Here is a 19295-nt window from a genome sequence, read left to right on the forward strand (position 1 = left end):
GCAGCACCAGTATAGATGGTGGCACTAACAGTGCCGCCAGTATAGGTGGTGACACCAGTATAGATGGTGGCACTAACGGTGACACCAGTATAGGCGGTGACACCAGTATAGATGGTGGCACTAACGGTGACACCAGTATAGGCGGTGACACCAGTATAGATGGCACCAGCACAGGTAGCAGCACCAGCCCTGCCGAGCGCTGGGCCCCGAGACCACCGCGGACGCCCGGCCCGGAGCCGGCGGCCGGACGCCGGGTGCTCGGCGCTGCGCACGGGGGTGCGGGCGCGGCCCCTTTAAGGCGGCGGGCGGCCCCGCCCCGCCCCGCCCGGCTCGGCCCCGCCCCGCTGGCGCGCGGCGCCGCGCCCCGCCCCGCCCGGCCGGCCGGGGCGGCTGTGGGGCGGCCTGAGGGACCGCCGCCGCCCGCCGCGCCGCGCCGAGGCAGGGCAGGGCAGGGCAGGGCAGGGCGCTGCTGGCCGGGGCTGCGGCGCAGGGGCGGCCCGGCCCGGCCCGGCGCACGGCGGCGCGGTGCGGTGCGGCCGTTTCCGGGGGCGGTTGCCCCGCGGCTCTGGATTTATAAACACGGCGGCGAGGGAGGGGGCGCGCTGCCCGCCGAGCCCCCCCCCCCCCCTTCCCCGGAGCGGCCCCCGGGCCCGGCCGCGCCGCGAGAGGACGGGAGCGGAGCTGGGAAGCGGCGGCGATGGGGGAAGGCGGCCGGCGCCGCCGTTAGGTAAGGAAGGGGGGCTGCGCCGGGGCGGGGGGGGGCAGGACCCGGGGGGGGCGGGCACCGGCCACCCCTGCTCTGCGTCTCGGAGCGCCCCCAGCTCCCCTGCTCTGCACCCCATAGCGCTCCCGCCCCCCCCTCCATGCCCCCCTGCACCCCATAGCGCCCCCGGCCCCCCCCCGCTCCATACTCCTCCCTCCATGCCCCCCTGCACCCCATAGCGCCCCCGGCCCCCCCCCCGCTCCATACTCCTCCCTCCATGCCCCCCTGCACCCCATAGCGCCCCCGGCCCCCCCCACAGCTCCCCTGCTCTGCACCCCATAGCGCTCCCGCCCCCCCCTCCATGCCCCCCTGCACCCCATAGCGCCCCCGGCCCCCCCCCCGCTCCATGCCCCCCTGCACCCCATAGCGCCCCCGGCCCCCCCCCCCACTCCATGCCCCCCTGCACCCCATAGCGCCCCCGGCCCCCCCCGCTCCATGCCCCCCTGCACCCCATAGCGCCCCCGCTCCCTATAGCGCCCCCAGATCCCTTGCTCCATGTCCCCGGCCCCCCCCTTGCTCCCTATAGTGCCCCGGCTCCCCCCCCCCCCCCGCTCCATGCCTCTCCCCCCGCTCCCTATAGCGCTCCCCCCCGCTCCATGCCCCCCTGAGCCTCATAGCGCCCCCGCCCCCCCCCGCTCCATGCCCCCCGGCGCCCTATAGCGCCCCCGCCCCCCCCCGCTCCCTATAGCGCCCCCAGATCCCTTGCTCCATGTCCCCGGCCCCCCCCCTGCTCCCTATAGTGCCCCGGCTCCCCCCCCCCCCCGCTCCATGCCTCTCCCCCCGCTCCCTATAGCGCCCCCCCCCCGCTCCATGCCCCCCTGAGCCTCATAGCGCCCCTGGCTCCCCCCCCCCCCCGCTGCATGCCTCCCCCCCAGCTCCCTATAGCTTCCATGCCCCCCATAGCGCCGCCGGCCCCCCTCCCCGCGCTCTGTGCCCCATATACCCACCCGCCGGCGCTCCTTGCCCCCCATAACCCCCCCCGCCCCCCATAGCCCCCGCAGTGGGGCGAGGGCGGGGGGCGGCTCGGCCCCCGCAGTGCAACTTGTCCGCGCCGCGTCGCGGAGGTGCGTGCGCGGAGCGGCGGCGCCCTGGGCCCTCCACCTATGCGTCGTGTCTGGGTCTGTGCTGGGGGTCGGGGGGGGCGCTGCCCCCGGGGTGAGGATGCGGCGCAGGGCGCTGCTCGCCGCGCTTGCAGGCGGCCCGGGCGGGGGGCTGCGGCTGCCCCTTGCCGGGCAGGTATGCCTGCGAGCCAGCCGCTGTTACGTAAACATGAAAATGTGTGCCGGGAGCTGCTGAGCACGGAGGAAACTTTTCTTTTTTTTTTTTTTTGCTGTATTTTTCTTTTTTTTCCCCTCCCCTGAAGGGAAAGTACTCCCTGTAATTCCTTCCCCCAAATGGCTGTGAGTGATCTGCCTGGCGGGGAGCAGCAGTTGGGAGCGTGGGGGGGAGCAGTGGCTTTTGAGGGCTCTTAAGGGGGTCCGTGCGGTTTGCAGACCGGCAGGGCCCCCTCTGTCTGCGGAGTTGGGGGGATGGAGGGTGCATCTCTTTGCAAGGGCTGGTGGCACCGCTCAATGCGTTGCATTTTTGTTTTTTCCCCCTGTTCGATTCTGCTTTATTTTGCTGCTTATGCCCGACATGCATGTTTGAAGCCGGTGATTTCATGCTTATGTGAGAGCCCAGAGAAATGAATCTGTATCAAAGATGCCGTTCATCACCAAACGGGAAATCTAGCCCTAGCAAAGTCTTGCCCTGATGCCCTGAAAATGTGCAATAGGTATGTAAGGGAGAGGGCTGAGGTCCTAGCTGCAGCCGGCGGCTCCTGTACAGGGGGAGATAAGAACTACTGAGCTTACTTATCTGGAGATGCGGCGTTTAGTGGTCGATTTGTAAATATTTATGGTGGGTAAACAGGGCTAGTCTGCTGGTGTCTGCAGGCAACAAGTGCATGCTTCTCTCCCCAGCTGCAGTCTCTGGAGTGATTGCTTTTTCTGTTGATTCGTACTAATTTCCTGTTCCTTCTTCTCCCGTTGCCCTTTCTCCTGCACCCGTGCCCTGACGATGCACAAAGCGCAGGCTGCAGCGGCTGCGGGCAGCTGCCTGCCCTGTGGGCTCCTGCCAGAGCCACTGAAGCAGCAAAACTGGGCTCGGCCCTGGCCCTCCTGGGGCCTGCGCTGCCTGGGGCCAGGGGCTGCGTTGACCCGTCCTTCTCTGCGCCGCTTTGAACTGGGCGGACGTCCCTGCATGCGCGCCGTGCTGCTGGCGGCGCTGGAGGCTGGGGCTGCTCCCTGACCTCTCTGCTCTGGGTCAGCTCAAGAATTTGCCCCGGAGGACAGTGCTGCTGGAGGTGATCTGTGCAATGATTTTTTTTTTTTTTCTTCCTAACACCGCCCTTCTGCTTCATGTGCATTTATGATTTGAACTCTTTCTGTAACCTCTCCCTCGGTATCCTCCAAATGCCTGAAAAGTCCGAGGTTTTGCTGAATCCTGTAGTTTTAATCTGACTCTGGTGGATGCAATGTTGTTCCGCGTGTATCCTTGGCTGCGTGGGGTGAGTTTTGCGTTTAGCGTAGGGTTTGTATCAGCTAGGATAAGTCATTCGCATGTTTCAGTTTGCTGTGGGTTTTAGAGATAAGGGTTTGATAAAAGACTAATTCATAAAGGGAAGGAATGTGAGTTGAGACCACTGGATTAGTGTTTTTATTTCTAAGAAATTGGTGGCAAAACTCCTAGCTTTAGTGAAGTCATGCTTAATTCTCTGAATTTTATTGCTAACCCGTTTGTAGTTTTGGGACTTAGCTCAGCCTCCTGTGTGGCTGCTCGGCTCCACGGGGCACTGAAGCCATGCCTTCCACAGGGATTGTGGTAAACAATGTTTGCAGAGAGTTTTGAGACTGAGTCCCAAGATGCTGTATGGGAGGGAAGTTCTGCATGCAACAGTATTTTATAACTTTCAATTGAGTAAGTTTCAGTATGAGAGAGACTCTTGCAAGATGCGTTTAGCTTATTGAAAGCAAATGCACTCAAACCCTAGTTTGTTATTGCCAAAAGGGAAAAAGTAGAAGCTATTTTTGGTGTGAGTGGAGATGGGGCTGGCACATGTCTGGGGTAGGCAAACACTGATACTTTGTTCTTCTGGCTTTATGTGGGTGGTGGTTTCTGCTATTTCAGGGTGTGTTTCTGCCAAGCTGTAAAGCCTACCTGGTTCTGAAACCCCTCTGGAGTTCGGGGCCTGCTTCTCTGTGGAGCTCCTTAGGAGGCCCATGCAGGACCGCCTCCTGCACCGGGCTGCGTGGGTGCTGCAGAAGTGGGAGGATGCCTCTCGCTTCACACCTTTGAGTGCCAGGGAGGTGACTGGCATTTTTTTCCTGATGGGATCTGGACTGAAACCATAAACTTATTTCACACAAGCCACCAAGCAGCTGCTACTTGGCAATACCTTTCATTTGCTAATGGCTGTGGTTGGATTTGAACCAAGTTGCCTAGAATGGAGGTTGTACCAGTCCCTGGAGCCATCCTGTGCTAAATCCAAAGAGGTTTTTCGTTCAGGTCTTGTTTGTGGCTTGTAATTTGAAGATCCAGTCTGTTGAAGGCAGTTTCCTTGTGGTTGGTGAGGGAGGCATGCATGCAGTTGTGCTGACTGCTGCACGCTGGTAGAGCTACTCGTCTCATCTGCAGAGCAGCTCTCTGGGCTGTACTGGCTGGAACTGGGTCCTCAAAGATGTCTTCATGTGACATCTTGTAAAACATATGCCTCCTTGATGCCTTCTGGTGTTCCTCTTGCTGCTGGTTGTGGTTGTTAGTGACCAGGAAACCTCCCTCGACTGAAATGCAGATCTGTTTGCAGTTAGCTCGTTGTGAGAGAAGCCTGTGCAAAGTCAACCCTAACTTACCTATCTGAGATATTTAGTCATCTTCACAGCTCTTTGGGAATGAAGATAATTGTGGTCTCCCTAGCTCTTAGATGAGTTAAGGGTAGGAGAAAAGGTAAATTTTCAGAAGTAGATTTTGAGCGGCTGATTTGAGCAATTGTGAAGGGGTCTGGGTTTGAGAGGGCCTGTGCTTGGGTGCAGTACTCCCCCTACCTCACCTGATGTCTCATTCTGACCAAGTCAGTAAACACATCTGAAAATTAAGGCCAGAGAGGTTACGTCAAGTTCAATGTGTCAGAGTGAGTCTGCTGAAGAGCTGGTGAAGACGCTCTCTTTCCCCATGGGTGCTCTGTGCGCTCGGTGCAAGGCCTTGCTGCTCTCAACGGTAACGTACCGACTGCCTGCTGGGCTTGCGCCTGTGAGCAATGATCCCTGCGAACGCGGGCGGTGGGCTGTATGCAGGACTACCGGAGGATGGAAACCCAGGGCAGCGTGTGCTTGCAGGGACTGTTATCTTTGCATAGCTGCGTTTGTGTGGATTGTAACTCACTTCAGTCTTAACAGAGAGATTTCAGTGGAGAGCGGGGTCGGCTCTAATGGAACTAGAAATGATGCACAGCAGCACCCAGTCGCCTTGGTGATTAGCGTCTGAGGCTTTTGCAGCCACTTAAGGATTTGGGTGTCACGAGGTCGTGGATTCTCATCTAGGATGCTGCGACACAGGCTCCTGCATGGCTTTGGAGGGCCTTTGTTATGTATCGAAGTATCAAATACAGTGGTGGAGAATTACCATTTGTGGATGGGCTTGTGCTGGCACATTGGCGTCAAGGTCTCTGACTTACCCTGTAATGCTTGAGGCTTGGATTTTTGGGTGGTAGTAGGAAATGAAAATGCATATCAGTTAACGAACATGCCTGCAGCCGAAATGCCTCCTAAAAAAAGGAAGATTGAAAAGGGGAGCTAGAGCTCCAGAAAGAAGGGCACAGAAATGCCAAGAGCTTGCTGTAAGAGCCTGGTCCAAGTGAGGAAGAGATCTGGTAGGAGGGGGGAGGAGGGCAGGACAGAGTCAGAGGAAATGAGTGATTTGGCAGTGGTGGGAAGTGAACCCTGACCCACACATGAGGCAGTGGCAGGGCTGCACTGAGAATTGAGAAATCTGGGCTGCATCTCTAGTCCTGCTGTCCCCCCCACTTGTCACTTCCCTTCTCAGGGCCTCTAGCTCTCCCTTCCTACTATACAACTTGCCTATGTGAGCTTAAAAACTCTGGGGCGTGGGCTATCTCATACTGAAGATAGCAAGAGTGCCTGGGAAGGGGGTATTTCTGGTGAGCAGTCAGTGCAGATGCAGTGCCGCCACCTCTGCCGTCTAAGAATTGAGAAGCTTGGAGGGAGACGTCCTATTTGCCCCTCCACAACCACGTCAGGAGATGCTGATTGCTGCAGTCCTGCTTCTGATGGTGCAGGCTTGGTTGGAATCAGCTGACGTTTGGCCACCAGTTTGAATCTACCCAGGGTCGGTTCTTCCAGCTGTGCTGCAGTGGGAGCAAGCCCGGAGGCCTGGAGATGTCCAGAAAGGAGCCCTGCCTGCAGGCGAGGGATGACTGATGCTGGTGCTGGAGGAAGAGCAGTAAAGACGGAGCTGGAAGGGCAAGCACTGGCCGTGATTGCTGCTAAAGTGCTAGGACTTGGGAGCTGGGGCGCGAGGGGACGAGGAGAGGGGAAATGAAGGAAAGTAATCACCGTGGTTATGTGCCTGCTGGGTGGCACAGAGAATGCTGATAATGGTTAGTGCTCTCAAGCGCTTTATAGCGCCAGAGCACTGAACAAACATTAACGAATGTAAAGGATAGCAGTTTTGTCTAGTTACAGAGAAGGGAAGTTAACTCCAAATTAACTTTATGATCCGTGAAACTGAAGGTTATTTAAAAAAATAATAACATAAGTGGAAATGCTGAAGTTTTCCAGAGTGGCTGAGTACACTGCTTGTTGTTTAATGCCTTCCATTTTTTCACTCCCAGTCTGCTTTTTGGCTTGGGAACAAATTACAAGCAATATCAGCTTACGCTTGGATTTGAACCCACATTACTCTTAGTCAGCTGAAATATTTCCCCTTATCACCGCTCCCATAATGTTTATTTTAGAAGGGATAGCATCACTGCTTTTCTGCTAGCTGTAGGGAAGCAGCCAGTCTTTGAAGCAGCCCAGCACCTTGGAAAGAAATGATCTCAAAGCTGCTTCCATTTTTAAATAAGATACAGCTTCATTTTCCATAGAGAGTTTTATGCACGGCTGTATCCCAGAACAGTTCACAGCATTAAAAACCTAGGAGGCAGCAGATGCATGAATTGCTGACAGATTTAAAACTGTATGACAAACATAAAGCATTCAGTCATGAGCCAAGGCTGGAGGAAGGTTGGGAGGGAGGTAGCGACAGAAAGGTGGAGGTTATTTTAGGCAGGAGAAACTGTGCGGAAGAAGGCAAACTCCAGGAGGGCTGAGGACAGCATGGTAGGGGCTGGAAAGCGTGGGGAAAAATCAAGGTGTATGTGGCCTCTGACAGGTTGTTGGCGAGGGACGTTTACGCTGCCAGCAGTGAATTACTGTTTTGTGGTTGTGCTGCTGAAGGGGATGTTAGTGAGGGGAACAGTTTTGGCAATAACAGGAGCTGAGGTGCTGGGTGAGGGCTTTTCCTTAAAGGGAAAATAGGCAGGTTTAGAGGTGTCTGGAGCAGCGGGAGAGAGACTGAGCCCTGGAGATGAGAGCAGTGCTGTTGTGGGTCAGACAGCTCCCTGGAGGTATGAGACAGCAGAAGAGTGTGGCTGGTTGTGGGGGCAGAGCTGGAAGCTGGCTCAGCCTAGGCAAGGCGGGAGTAGGTCAGGGAAGCAGAGCTGTCGATTGATGCCCAAAGGGCTCCTTATGTGTGGCTGAAGCAGAAGTAACGCTGGCTACAGTTATGGAGCAGTGGTCGTGACCCTCACGTGCTGGATAGGTGGCCCTGCTGGAGGGACTGCAGCTGGCTGAGACCCGGGAGTCCAGCTGCGAGCTGGACGCCCGTCCTTGCCTTTCTGCGAGACAGGGCAGTGATGGCCGCATCCCTGGGCGGTGCGGCTTGGCCGGCGAGTTCAGCAGGGACCGGCTCGGTCTGTGAAGCCAGGACCTTCCCTTCCCCTCGAGGGGCGGGATGTGGTGAGGAGTGTGTTCCCGTCACAGGGCAGGGAGTCCTCTGTATCCGGAGCTGGTGGCAGGAGGAGGAGGAAAGGGGCTGACTCCAGCCACAGCTGCAGCAGTGAGGTTGCCCTAGGAGGAGATGTTGTGGGGCCAAAACGGTTTCTCCCTCCGGGAAGCCCTGCAAGGGTGAGTGCCGGTGCGTGGGGAGGCAGGGCGTTACGGGTATTGTCTCCGATAGCTGCAGGCCCATCTGCAGCGCTCCAAGTGCATAGGGCGAGGGAGGGAGAGCCGGCAGGATTTCCTCTCTGTGGTGCTGGCTCCTGAGTTAATAACTAACCAAGCAGCCTCTAGGTTTATCCTTTCATTGTGGAAGAGAATTATTTACATAATACCACTCAGCGTAATCTTTATTTAGCATTGTTTCTCTGGCGTAACACTGGACAGAGTGGTGGTGCCCAGAAATGCAGTTTCAGTCCAAATATGTGTGAGTTTAACTCTTATCATCTGAGTGACTGGTCTGTGCCTGCTTCACCCTGTCTGTACGGTGAGCTGGCTGTAAGCTGATGAAGTACTCCAGAGGCTCGTCTATCTGCTGTGTAATTTTGGGACCTTTACGTCTCCTAAACCCCGTTTTCTGCAAGCTCTGGGCTGGTGCACTGTGCTATAATCTGAATGCTTTTCACTAGCATCCTAAGCAGCATGGCTAAAGTTTGTCATGTGTGTGTTCAGGCAGAAGAGTGGTTTGTCTTGTGGTCGTCTTTGTGCCTTCTTTCATATAAAGATGTAGCAATATTAAAGAAATGTGTCTGCCTGTGGGTGGCAGATGAGAAGGTTTGGGAAGGTCCCTGGTGCAGGTCATCCCGTCGTCCCTGAGAAGGCCCTTTCTCCCAGAGGGGCAGGTTTCATCCTCCTTGGGGAGCATGTCAGCGTGTTAGGAATTTCCTAATTGAAAACTAGGAAGGCTTAGGTGATCTTGTAAGGAGCTGGGACCTGGTCCTCGCAGCACACTAAGGTGGAGAACTAAACCCTTGGATTTCAGTGGGATGCTGTGAGACTGAACAGGCATGTAGGATGGCACTCAAAGCCAAGCTTTCCAAAAATTTGCATGCGTCTCTAGCTGTGCAGCGCTGGCTGGAGAGTCTTTCCTCTATGCCGCTGGATGTGTAGGCTTCCAACAAGCTGTGGCAAACAGTGGAAAGTTGGCTTTCTTCTGAAAATACTTTAAAACCCTATAAAATGACTCCAACGGCTACGTTTTTATAGGACCAGGTCTCAGCTCTGTCGTACTCGCTCCCTTCTTAAATAGCTCAGTCTTTGGCCTCTGTAAGCTTCCAGCACGCTTACTTTGCAGCCCCCCTCCCTGGCCTGCAGCAGCCCCGCTTAGTACGGGGGTTATCGGCGGCAGCGTCTGGCTCAGGCAGCAGAAGCGCTTTGCAGCTCCGGGGTAAGTGTTTACTGCCGAGCTTGTGTGATCTCCCTGGCCTGATGTTGCAAGGAGCTGGTTTTGCTGAGACTGGGAGTCCACAATGATTTATGCTGGTTATGGGTTATCCAGTACGAGCGCAGTCCAGACCGACTGTTGGCATGTGACTGCCTTTCTTGTCAAACTTTGCCAGAGAGTGCGCTGCAGAGCCTGCCTCGGTTTGTCGCTGATACGGACGTTACCTGATCAAGCCTAAAACTTGCTGGAGCAAAGCTAACTTGTTAACACGCTCCTTGAACCAATTAAAACTAACTGGCAGAGTGAGTTTATATTGGAGCACTGCTGTGAGACTGCAGCGTTGCTGATCTTCTGCTAAAAGCCCTAAAGCATCTACTGGCTCGTCAAGCCCTTGCTGTTACTGCCGCGCATTTTATGGTATCATCTGGTATGTGAATGCTGGGTGCTGTCTGGTATCGGATCTGTGCTCTTGGGAAGTTTCTTTAGTCGTTTGCTTGGGGATAGTTTTCCTATATCGGAACCCTAAATAACAGTGTCTCCTCTTCTCTAGCATAAGAATGTCTCCTCTTTGGTTAAGGGAATGGCTTTTTTTTTGGTTGGAAAGATTTCTCAGTCGAGTGCAGCCTGTGTGTGTGTTTTCTTTCCCCCCCCCCAGGTACCATGTCACGTAATTCCATTCATAAACTTTTCAAGCTCCATCTTGAAAGCAGTTATGGTACGTGTGGGTTTGTATTTTATTTTTTTGTTTTTACCTTTGCCGCAGAGTTTCAAGCTCGTGCCAAAGTCTCGGCTTTGTTTCTAGGTCACCCGTCTGCCCTCTCGTTTCCCCCTCATGCAGAAGCTGGCCAGCTTGTTTTGATTTGGTGACATGTGAAGTGCTGTCCACAGACACAAACAGGCAGGCCAGGGAAATTCATGTTTCCTGAAGCCTTGTTGCTGTTGTGTGTGTGAAGCATAATTCCCAAACGTTAGACCAGAGGTGACTCAAAAATCATCAGAGAAATCAAACTGCAGCAAAGCCTGTGCTGGAGGAATCTGTGTATCCTGTGTTTTGGGAAAACTCCTTCAATTTGCAGTGGAAAAAGTCTTCAGTATTCTTATTTAAGCCTTCTGGTCTTTAATAAATGTCACTTAACATTTTGGAAAGCGCTGATGAGACAACCGTGAGAGCTTGGGAGGTTGGTTGCTGCTGCTGTGTGCAGGTCCTGGGGACGGTAGCGCTACCTTTCTTCATTCTCTCTGCCTCGTTGGTTGGGATCCTGGGCACTGTCACGACATGAGGTCCCGACGTGACGCGGGCGCCTGGGCACAGCTCGCCTGGCTGCGGGCTTGCGGCCAGAGCTGGGGAGCGCGACTCGCAGAGGGCGAAAAGCTTCGCAGATCCCTGGTTAGTGCTGGAGGGGATATAAGGAGCTGCAAAGCCCCCCGGGGACAACATCCATCACTGCAGTCCGTGTTGGTCGCTCGCTCTGAGCGAATACAAGTGGCTGTTTTATTTTGTGCTGCGAGGCAATGGAGGGTTGTATGCAACTCTGGTGTTGGGACCGTGGAGCAGTCGGCCTGCCATCAGGTAGATGCGTAGAGACACACTGTATTTATTTTTGGAGCAAATGATCCTGCTGATGGTGTTTATAGGAGGTGCCAGCCAGCCCTTTTTCTTCTTCCTATTTATTTTTTTCATTTGTAGGTTTTAGTTTTGACTTTGCTTTGCTTTCTTGACAAGGAAGTTGCTGAAATTCTTGTGTGTGTTTTTTTTGAATTTTGTTTTCCCCTTTTTGCATCTACGTGGCTTAAGATGCTGTATTTAGAGATGCGCATAAAGAGCTTTTGTGGTTTTGGTCTAAAACCAGCCAGTTGCCAGCAGTGTTCCTGAGGGCTGTGTGGTGAGGGACTGAGAAACGCTGCAGGATTTTACCTTCGTTCCACGATGCTGGAGAAAACCCAGAGAGAGAGGCAAGCGCGTACCTTAAGGCTTATGTTTTTATTGACTCTCGCGCTGTGGAAAGCTAAGGTTTAAGTTTTCCTCCGCTGAGACTGGTGTTTATGAGATCTAAACTGCTTCCGTGACTGTCGCTAAAATCTACCAGCAGCAGGTGAAAGCTGAGAAATGGGGAGTTTGGTTTGGCCAGAGCTGGTGAAATCCCGCTGCAGAGGCAGACACAAGCATGCAAGCTCCCTGGTTGCCCCTGAAGTATTCCCCCACCAGTGACGGTGTGAGTTTTGTTACCAGTTTCAATGGGGTAACGATTTTTAAGTTCCATCTCTGACTTTTTTGCGTTTTTACAATTCATTCCTTTAAATATCTGTGGATTTCTTCTCTGGAGGAGGTTTTACTCCCCACGCAGTGTATCGCTGTCCTGCATAATATAGTATTTATTGTGTTTGTCTTTTTCTGGTCGCTTTTTGTATGTGGAAGCACCTTGAGCCTTGGAAGATGGGTGCAGTCATACCCCTGGCCGCAGGCACGGGGTTGTTCCAGGAAGAGCATGTCGGTGCGTGACTCTAGCCTTGAGTGAACAGATTACCTCTTGAGGCGTTAGGCATGTTTGGCTAATGCAGACACTCCCCTTCGTTTTGATCAGGGAGTCTACAAACACTTTTTTTTTTTTTTAAACAGAGGCTGATCCCTAGGGTAAAAAAGGCTGTAGCCAGGCATAAATGAGTGTTCACACTTGCCTTTATGAACTTCTTGAGTATTTTGCTAATTTGCTCTTTATCAGGTAACTAAGGCTAAAAATTCTAGTGCAAAGGATGTGCCCAGGAACGTTGCTGATCTGGGGCCTGATCCTTCCTTTGCTCAGAGTTTTGCATAAGCTCAATAAAGATGCTTGTGCTGTCTTGCCCTAGAAGACCAGATTCAGGCCTGTTACACAAAGGCTGCAGTTTTGCCTCTCAGCCAGCAAAAGAAATGTCTAAATACAGCAGCTTCACCTTGCAGTCGTGCCAAGTCAATTTGGTGTGTATGTTGAGACGTCAGAACAATTAGTTATGGAGACAAACGGGTCTTCTCTGTATTCTCTGCTTTCGTCACACAGGCAGCTCGGAGCGTCGTGATAAGCATAAGAGTGAAATCTGTATTAAGCAACCAATTAAGGCATCTATGGGGGATGGGGGGGGAGGAAAGAAATCAGTGGCATAACATTAGCCCCCTAAGAAAGGTGGAGCTGAATTGTATCTATTAATGGATTTGAGGCTGTCTGTCAAACAAGGGTGGCTTCTTTTGCCTTTTTGACAGCGTTGAGTTGACTTTTTAGGCTCTGTTTCTGGGTTATGGAGGGGGCTTTGGTTGTAGTGCTGACTAAGGGAGTTCTCAACCCTGCTGCTCCTCACCGTGGTTCTGCCACAGTGCCTCCTGCCACAGACCTGCCTTTTCATCGGCTGGTTGAGTGAATGGCTTCACCACGTGGTCAATAGGGTTGGCAGCCCACCGAAGGTAGTACCGGTACAGAAATGAGTAGGGGGAACCAAGGGGCAGAAAGTCCCACATCAGGGGATAGTGGCTGTAACTTGGACAAGTTCCTTGAACTTCAGACCTCTGTCTTCTGAAGGAGTAAAACCACAAACCTGAATTTCTCCTCTTTCAAACTTCTAGTGTGGCAACTCGTGTGGGATCTTCACTGTGTTCCCACAGTAGCAGCGATTTCAGTCCCGCTCAGGCAGTGCTGTTAGAAGCGATGTCCTCTCCTGGTGCTAGGAAGGTCTATGACATTTGCTCCTTTTCCAGGGACTTGCCTGGGGCTGGAAATCTACTGCCTGGTTCAGAAACATTGCTAGGAGCGCTTCTCCCTGGCAGACTTGGGCTCTTCATATCACCCTCTTTGTGCCTGTTACTGCTTCATGTTAACTGCTAGTAGCTTAAGCTTGTTCCTTTAATCTTGCTTGTGCTCTCTGAGAGACCCAAGTAGTTTGTGTCTGTGCCTTTAGCCCTGTGTACGCAGGAATGAGCTGATGAACGAGAAAGTCGGTCAAATGCAATTGTTTTTGTGTTATGGTAGCTTCTGCAAGCAGCAGTAATGGCCCAGTTAGGCACTTTATGAACAGAAAATGGGGGGAGAAAATGAGAGAGTTTAAAACTGTTCTTCTGCGGGAGCTGTGAGTTGCAAATTGCTGTTTCTCTCCCACTTCTTTTTAAATCTGTTGCTCATCTCTTCTAGGAGATGTGGAAACACTTGTGCTCTGGTACATGGATGATATACATGTATTACAGAGTAGAAATGGAGAGAAATAACATTGATCGTAAATGGGCAAAGTGTAGCTAATGGCACTTGAAATATTTGTTTATTTGGGGAAATGTAGTAACTTGCCCTAGTCTTTTTCCCAAGCATGGGAACAGATGAGCAAGACTGCTGTATTTGATGTGGTGTTTGAGGAGGCAGCTTTCTGCCGATACGTTGACAGACAGGTTTTGCATTTTTAAAAGAAAACAGAGCATTTTACCATGCATGCTCAGATTATTTCCCCCTGCATAAAAAGGGAGGGGGGGGGGGGGATGATCTCATGTGCATCCCGTTTATTTCCATGTGTAAATGCATCTTTATGTGCTGTTAACCTGTTTGCTCTCTGGTGCTATTTTTAGCAGTCTTATGATCCACAGCCAAGGAGTTCTTCCAGTAAGTGTTTGTAACTAGCAAAACCTAGAGCGGGAGGGGTGTTTGCACAGCACCCGATGTGCTCCTGTGTTGCTGGGTCCTCCTCCCAGCCGTGCTGGCCTACCCGTTGTGAGCTCCTGCCTTGGGCAGGTCGGTTTTTACACAGCAGCCCCCATCCCCAGTCCCAAACAGGGAAAGCGCTGTAGAGTATTACTGCTCGGTTACTGTGACCGTGGTAACCGACTTGGTTACGTCAAACTTGATGAATTAGCCTAATTAAGCGCCGTTTCCAGACTAAGTGTCTTCCCTTAGATTTCAGAGCAGAACTTAGGTTGTCTGATCCATCACCAGCCTTCATAGCTGCTGCTGATTTGTTTCTATAGCAGGTTTATTTCCTATGCCAGTATGAGCTGGGGAGGATGGAAACTGGACTGACATCTTGGACGCTTCTCTTACTTTGAACTCTTTACTGTTCCCAACTTGTTTTATGATCCCTGAGATCCCCAGGAATTGGGGGGAGGAAGATCCAAAACTCCAGGAAAAAAACTTGCTTTGATATCCTCCTCAGGCTTGGTGAGGTGAAAGCAGATTTAAGGATGGTTTTTGCTTCTCTTCTGTTTCTGTACTGCATTGCAGGATCTGTGCCACCCCGATTCTTGCCATTAAAATCCGGTCTAATCTGTAGGCTTGAAACAAAACAGCACATCCTGGAGATGTCTGTGCATGTCTTTGGGCTTCTTTATCTTAAAGCACTAGTTAAGGGCATTCCTACTTCAGAATTTTTCTCCTGGCTTTAATTACTATGTCAGTGATTGGAGCTTCACACTGCAGCAGGGACTTAAGGAGTTCAGCCTCAATTAAAAACCATACCGTGCCAGGCAGACAGTGGCAGGCAGTGCTGCTATTCTCAAGTGTCTTCAGCAGTCCATCTGAATACCATGTGATCAATTCAGTTGAGAAATCTGAGTAGGAAGAAAGCAGTTTCTGGGATGAACCTTATGAGTGCTTCTCAAAATAGCTGAAAGCGAGGTTTTGCTCTCCACAGCCATTCTTAGTCATAGGGGTTGGTCAGAATTTTAGGTAGGTTACTAAATATTGCTAGTCTCTGATCCTCAGAAATCCTGAGTTACCTTTTTTTTTTTCCCCCTAAATGCGGTCTCTGACATGTTTGAACTTAAAGTACTTGTATTTTCATGTCCCTTTAGCTATAATCATAAGGACTGGGAACTTCCTTCCTTGCAGTTCCAAGTTTTTATTCTCATTTCAGCGAAGCTGGAATCATCACACAGTTGATGACCCCTCCGTTGCTTGTGTTTGACCCTTTGAAACCTCTTGGGCTGCCTGGCAAACAAACACGCTGTGTGTGAGGAGCGCGTGAGAGCAGCCTGAGCCATTATGTTGGTCAGTCATTGACTAGGACTCTTGTTTTTCTTCCTTTGAAGATCTGCTTAATCATTGGTGCTGCAACCCCCAACTGCGCTGGACACCTGGAAGGGGAAGCTGGCCGCTCCCTTTGAGAGAGTGTCCTAGGTGATGTGTGAGAGATGAGCATGGGGGTTTTAGAGACTCCAGTGCTGTAACCAGGTTTTACTGGAGAAGATTGTCATTGATATCCCTGGGATTTGGCATCTATGGTAAATACACTAGCCAAACTCTGTTTAAATATGTGGGTTCATGTCAGTTCATTTGCCTTGGGGAAGGGTGAAAACGTCCCATGGCTGTGGTCCTGCCATGTCATTTCTATGTGCAGTATGAAATATCGATGCTGATGAGCAAGAGATGGTGTTTGCTGAGAGCACATCTCTATAAATATAGAGGCAGTTGGATGGAAATGACTGCTTCAGACCTTGCTGATATCAGGCTTGAGAGATATGGATAAAAATTGCATGGCTAAAACTGGTCCTGTCATGCTGCTGGAGACAGGACCCATGCTGATGGGTTCAGTGTGGATGACTGAAAAGTGTGTGAAACAGCTCTGACACCTCATAGTTCTGAGTTGGTTTCCACCCCTAATACCTCTGGATGAAGCTGAATGTTCAGGAGATGTTTCTCTGCATCAATTTTGCAGTCAAATTTGCATGGAAGAAATGAGAGTTGCAGATTTTCTTCCTCCAGGAGCAGTAAGCATGTGTCAAATGCCTGTATTCTTTAAGCTTGTGGTTTGGTAAATGAGAGAAAATTGATCGTGAGCGCTAACAGGTGTTTGGGGAGAGGGATGGTCCCTGACTTTGTGGGCCTTAGTCAATGACCCTTCCTAGCCTTCATATGTTTACTGATGTGTTAGTGGAACTGAGTTTTTGAGCAAAAGTGTGCTTTGAACAGGCACCTTAAATTCACTCTCAGTTGCTCACCTAATGGGGATTTTAAGCTAGCTTTCAATGAGTGTCCCTGTCCCTGCTGCAAGTTTGGCTGGTCCACTCTCCCCTCCTGGACCTGGCCATCCATGTGATGGAGGTCTCGGCAGAGAGCAGCTTGCATTTGAGGCCTGCCATGTAATGAGTAGAAGCCACGAAAAACTTAGTTCGGAATGATGGTGATCTGGGGTAGCTTTAGAAAATCATTTTCTGCTGGTGGATATTTCCAAACTATTTCTCTGTGCTTCCCTTCATTCCCTCCCCCCCCCCCACCCCCCCCAAAACAAAAGAAGAGATGAAAGGATTCATTAGGAATTATTCACTCAGCTCTGCCGCCTGTCTGAGATCTGGCTGTCTACTTTCATCCCCTAGCTCAGGAAAGGTCAGAGGGCATCTCCCCGGGGAGGATTTGCTGTTGACTGAATTGCACTCTGTCATTATCCTCCTGGATAACGAATGCAGCGGCCTCATTGGCACTGCCTTCAGAAAAAGCACGGTCATCTGCATGTGGCCTTGAGGCAGGAGGCAAAAACTGAAGGAGAGCAGAGTGGAAAACCCCATCTTGTGGGAGAGATACAGGAGTGACACAGGCAGCCTGGCACAGCGATTAACTTGCTGCCTGGTGCTGAACAGGTCTGTAGCTGCTGCGGACCTTTGGTATCTTACTCTTCCTCAAGAGGTGGGGAGACATAGTAGTAGAGTCTAAAGGATGTGGGGTGGCTGATGGGGTGAAACTAGTTAATTTGCTCCCGTTTGTCTCAGTGGAAAATGTGGCACACTTGTGCCACGCTCTGAAATCTTTTAATGAGATATTTAAAGCAAAGGGTTTTCTGTCTTTGTTTTTAAATAGGCTTCCTAAAAGAAAAACCTGGAAATCCCTCTGAGCTAATTGGTATGTGATTTGAATTCAGTTGCTATCTTGGGTGAGCTTTTCTAGCAGCTCATTTGAAAACAACCTTTTTCACAGCATTGTGGATTGTAAGCCAATGCTAAAGGATCTTGAGGGTTGCTAGTGAGGAAGAGGGAGATGTGTTTTGTTTGATATGCTGTATCTTCTAGCCCAAGAGTCATAAAATACTTGGGCACATGAAAAAGACCTAATGGAGAGGTTCTCTCCTCTACTAGGAGAGGGATGAAAGTATTGCTAGTTGGAAACAAGTAAGAATTAGTTGTGGGTATGCGAGCCTGGTACTCTCACTGAGGAAAGTAGGTATGCCTGGAGAGAGTTTACTTTTTAAATACTGATTCCAGATGATATCCTCCACACGGCTGCCAGAAGATCAAGATGCCACAGTCTGAGAGCTTGAGGCTGCACCCTTTCATCGTATGGTTATGCATCACTGAACTGCCCAGAGGTGGCCAAACGTATCCCTGTGAAGTAAAGTTAACAAACGTGTTTGCCTAGTATGGAGCTTGAAACATTGGCCTTCATTGCCTTCAGGCTAAGTCGGTTCTCTGGAAGATGCTGTGATTAAAATTGCTGGCCCAGTTAGTTTGTGTCCTGATTACATGCTGTAGAGAGGAGGACAAGAGTTTTTGTCTCTGTTTATTTCTGTTGTCCATCTTGCAATGGCGAATTTATGAAATGGCCTTTTGTGTTACAATGCAGTGTGTGCGAGTGCATATTTAAGTGGTTAGCAAATATACCCCGTTGCTAAATTGGATCAGATCACTATCTAACAAACAGACGATGATGGTTCCCATCTGGACGTCCTGACAGTACAATACAGTACAAGAGAGGGTGGTCTTGGTGAGTTTTAAATCTTAGACCTGAAGCATGGTAATTGCTTGAAAGCACTGTGGTTCTGCCACCAGTATTAAATGATGTAAAATTATCCTGTGCTGTAATAAAACAAACAAAAATACAGCTGCCTGGAAAATACTTGTCGCTGTAACCGAGCACAAAGTGTGTGGGACTGGCAATGAATCAGTTTAATTGCTTCTCAGGGTCTGGTATTCCAGGTCCTTACTACTGCAAGAAACTCTTCTCAGAAGGATGGTCGTCTCTGGACTGTTGTCTGTCTGCAACGTGTGACCAAGGACTAGCTTGTAGCATTTATGAACTAGGAGAGAAGTAGATCTCTTTATTCAGGCAGGGCTGTATAATAAGCCTTTGGTATTCTATACTAGGCCCCAAATTTGCCTATGTTATAAATAAATATGTGGCTGCATGCTTGTGTGTGTTTCTTTTTTTAAGCAGAAGGCAACCCCTTAAGCTCTTTTTTGCAGGTCTGTTCAAGCTGGGGCATGGGGAATTCCTAAGAGGATTATCATGGTTTACTTGATACAGAACTTGAACTTGAGCAATGGCTTATCTTATCAGTGATAAAAGACATGGAAATGAAGTTTACGTAACTGAGGAGGCCTTGAACGTGGCTTTCTTTCCCTTTGGAATGACAGATCTCCCGAGCGCGTTCCCAGCTAACAATTGCAGTGTTTGTCTGACACATGCTGCTCTGGTGCTGCTGGCATTAATTTATTTCCAGTGCTCTGTTTGGAACTGTTCTCAGTGGTGCCGAAAATGGGAGAAAGGTAGGAGGGGGAGGGCTGCGGAGGCTTAGATGAGAGGTTGGATCCTGCTGCTTTACTGGAAAGCTTAGTGCCTGGGCTGGAGAGACCAGTGCAGATCACTGGTCGATCCCAAGCTTGTATGTTATGCTGAGCTTAGCAAGCCATGTAAACAGCAGCAAGGAACCATCCTATTTAGAGAACAGATATGCTGTACGAGTGCACTTTGAGCAGTGGAAGAGAGATCGGCTAAAAGTTCTAATCCTAAGTAAAAACTTGTGCCTGAGAACCAGAAGTAACCTGGAAATAGATGACCAGTCGGTATTCAGTGAATTGGAAAAAACAAGCCAGCGGGGAGGAGCAGAATAATTTCTTTGGTGGCAGCTAGTAAGTAAATGCAGACAGTGTCCGCTGCTGTACTTTAGCTCCGTTGCCTCTGATAGCTCTAACACACGGAGGAACAAAGTGTGTGCGTGTGCGCGCACGTACGCGAGCAGATGGGGAGGGAGGAGAAGGAACACCCTGACTTGCTGTTGGCCTGAGCCTTGCAGCCCGGAGCCGTGGCCGGACCCTGCGCTCCTTGGCCCCCCGGTACCGGATACG

At 51.1% G+C, this 19295-nt stretch overlaps 1 protein-coding gene across 32 annotated transcripts in view; it reads left to right on the forward strand.

Annotated features, from left to right (window-relative positions):
- The first annotated feature begins 437 nt into the window (after nucleotides 1–437).
- NCOR2 (nuclear receptor corepressor 2) overlaps nucleotides 438–19295 on the forward strand; it is a 291098-nt gene continuing 272240 nt past the window's right edge. For 18 of the 32 annotated variants that reach the window (XM_068911817.1, XM_068911842.1, XM_068911841.1 and 15 more), the window contains exon 1: nucleotides 588–727. The gene's annotated coding sequence lies outside the window, so the exon portion shown is untranslated. Of the gene's footprint in view, nucleotides 728–7820; nucleotides 7987–19295 lie in introns of those variants that run through there. The other 14 variants (XM_068911819.1, XM_068911824.1, XM_068911830.1 and 11 more) reach the window with 5 other exon arrangements.

The sequence above is a fragment of the Struthio camelus genome, chromosome 17 (assembly GCF_040807025.1).
Source record: "Struthio camelus isolate bStrCam1 chromosome 17, bStrCam1.hap1, whole genome shotgun sequence".
In the NCBI taxonomy this organism is placed as follows: Eukaryota; Metazoa; Chordata; class Aves; order Struthioniformes; family Struthionidae; genus Struthio; species Struthio camelus.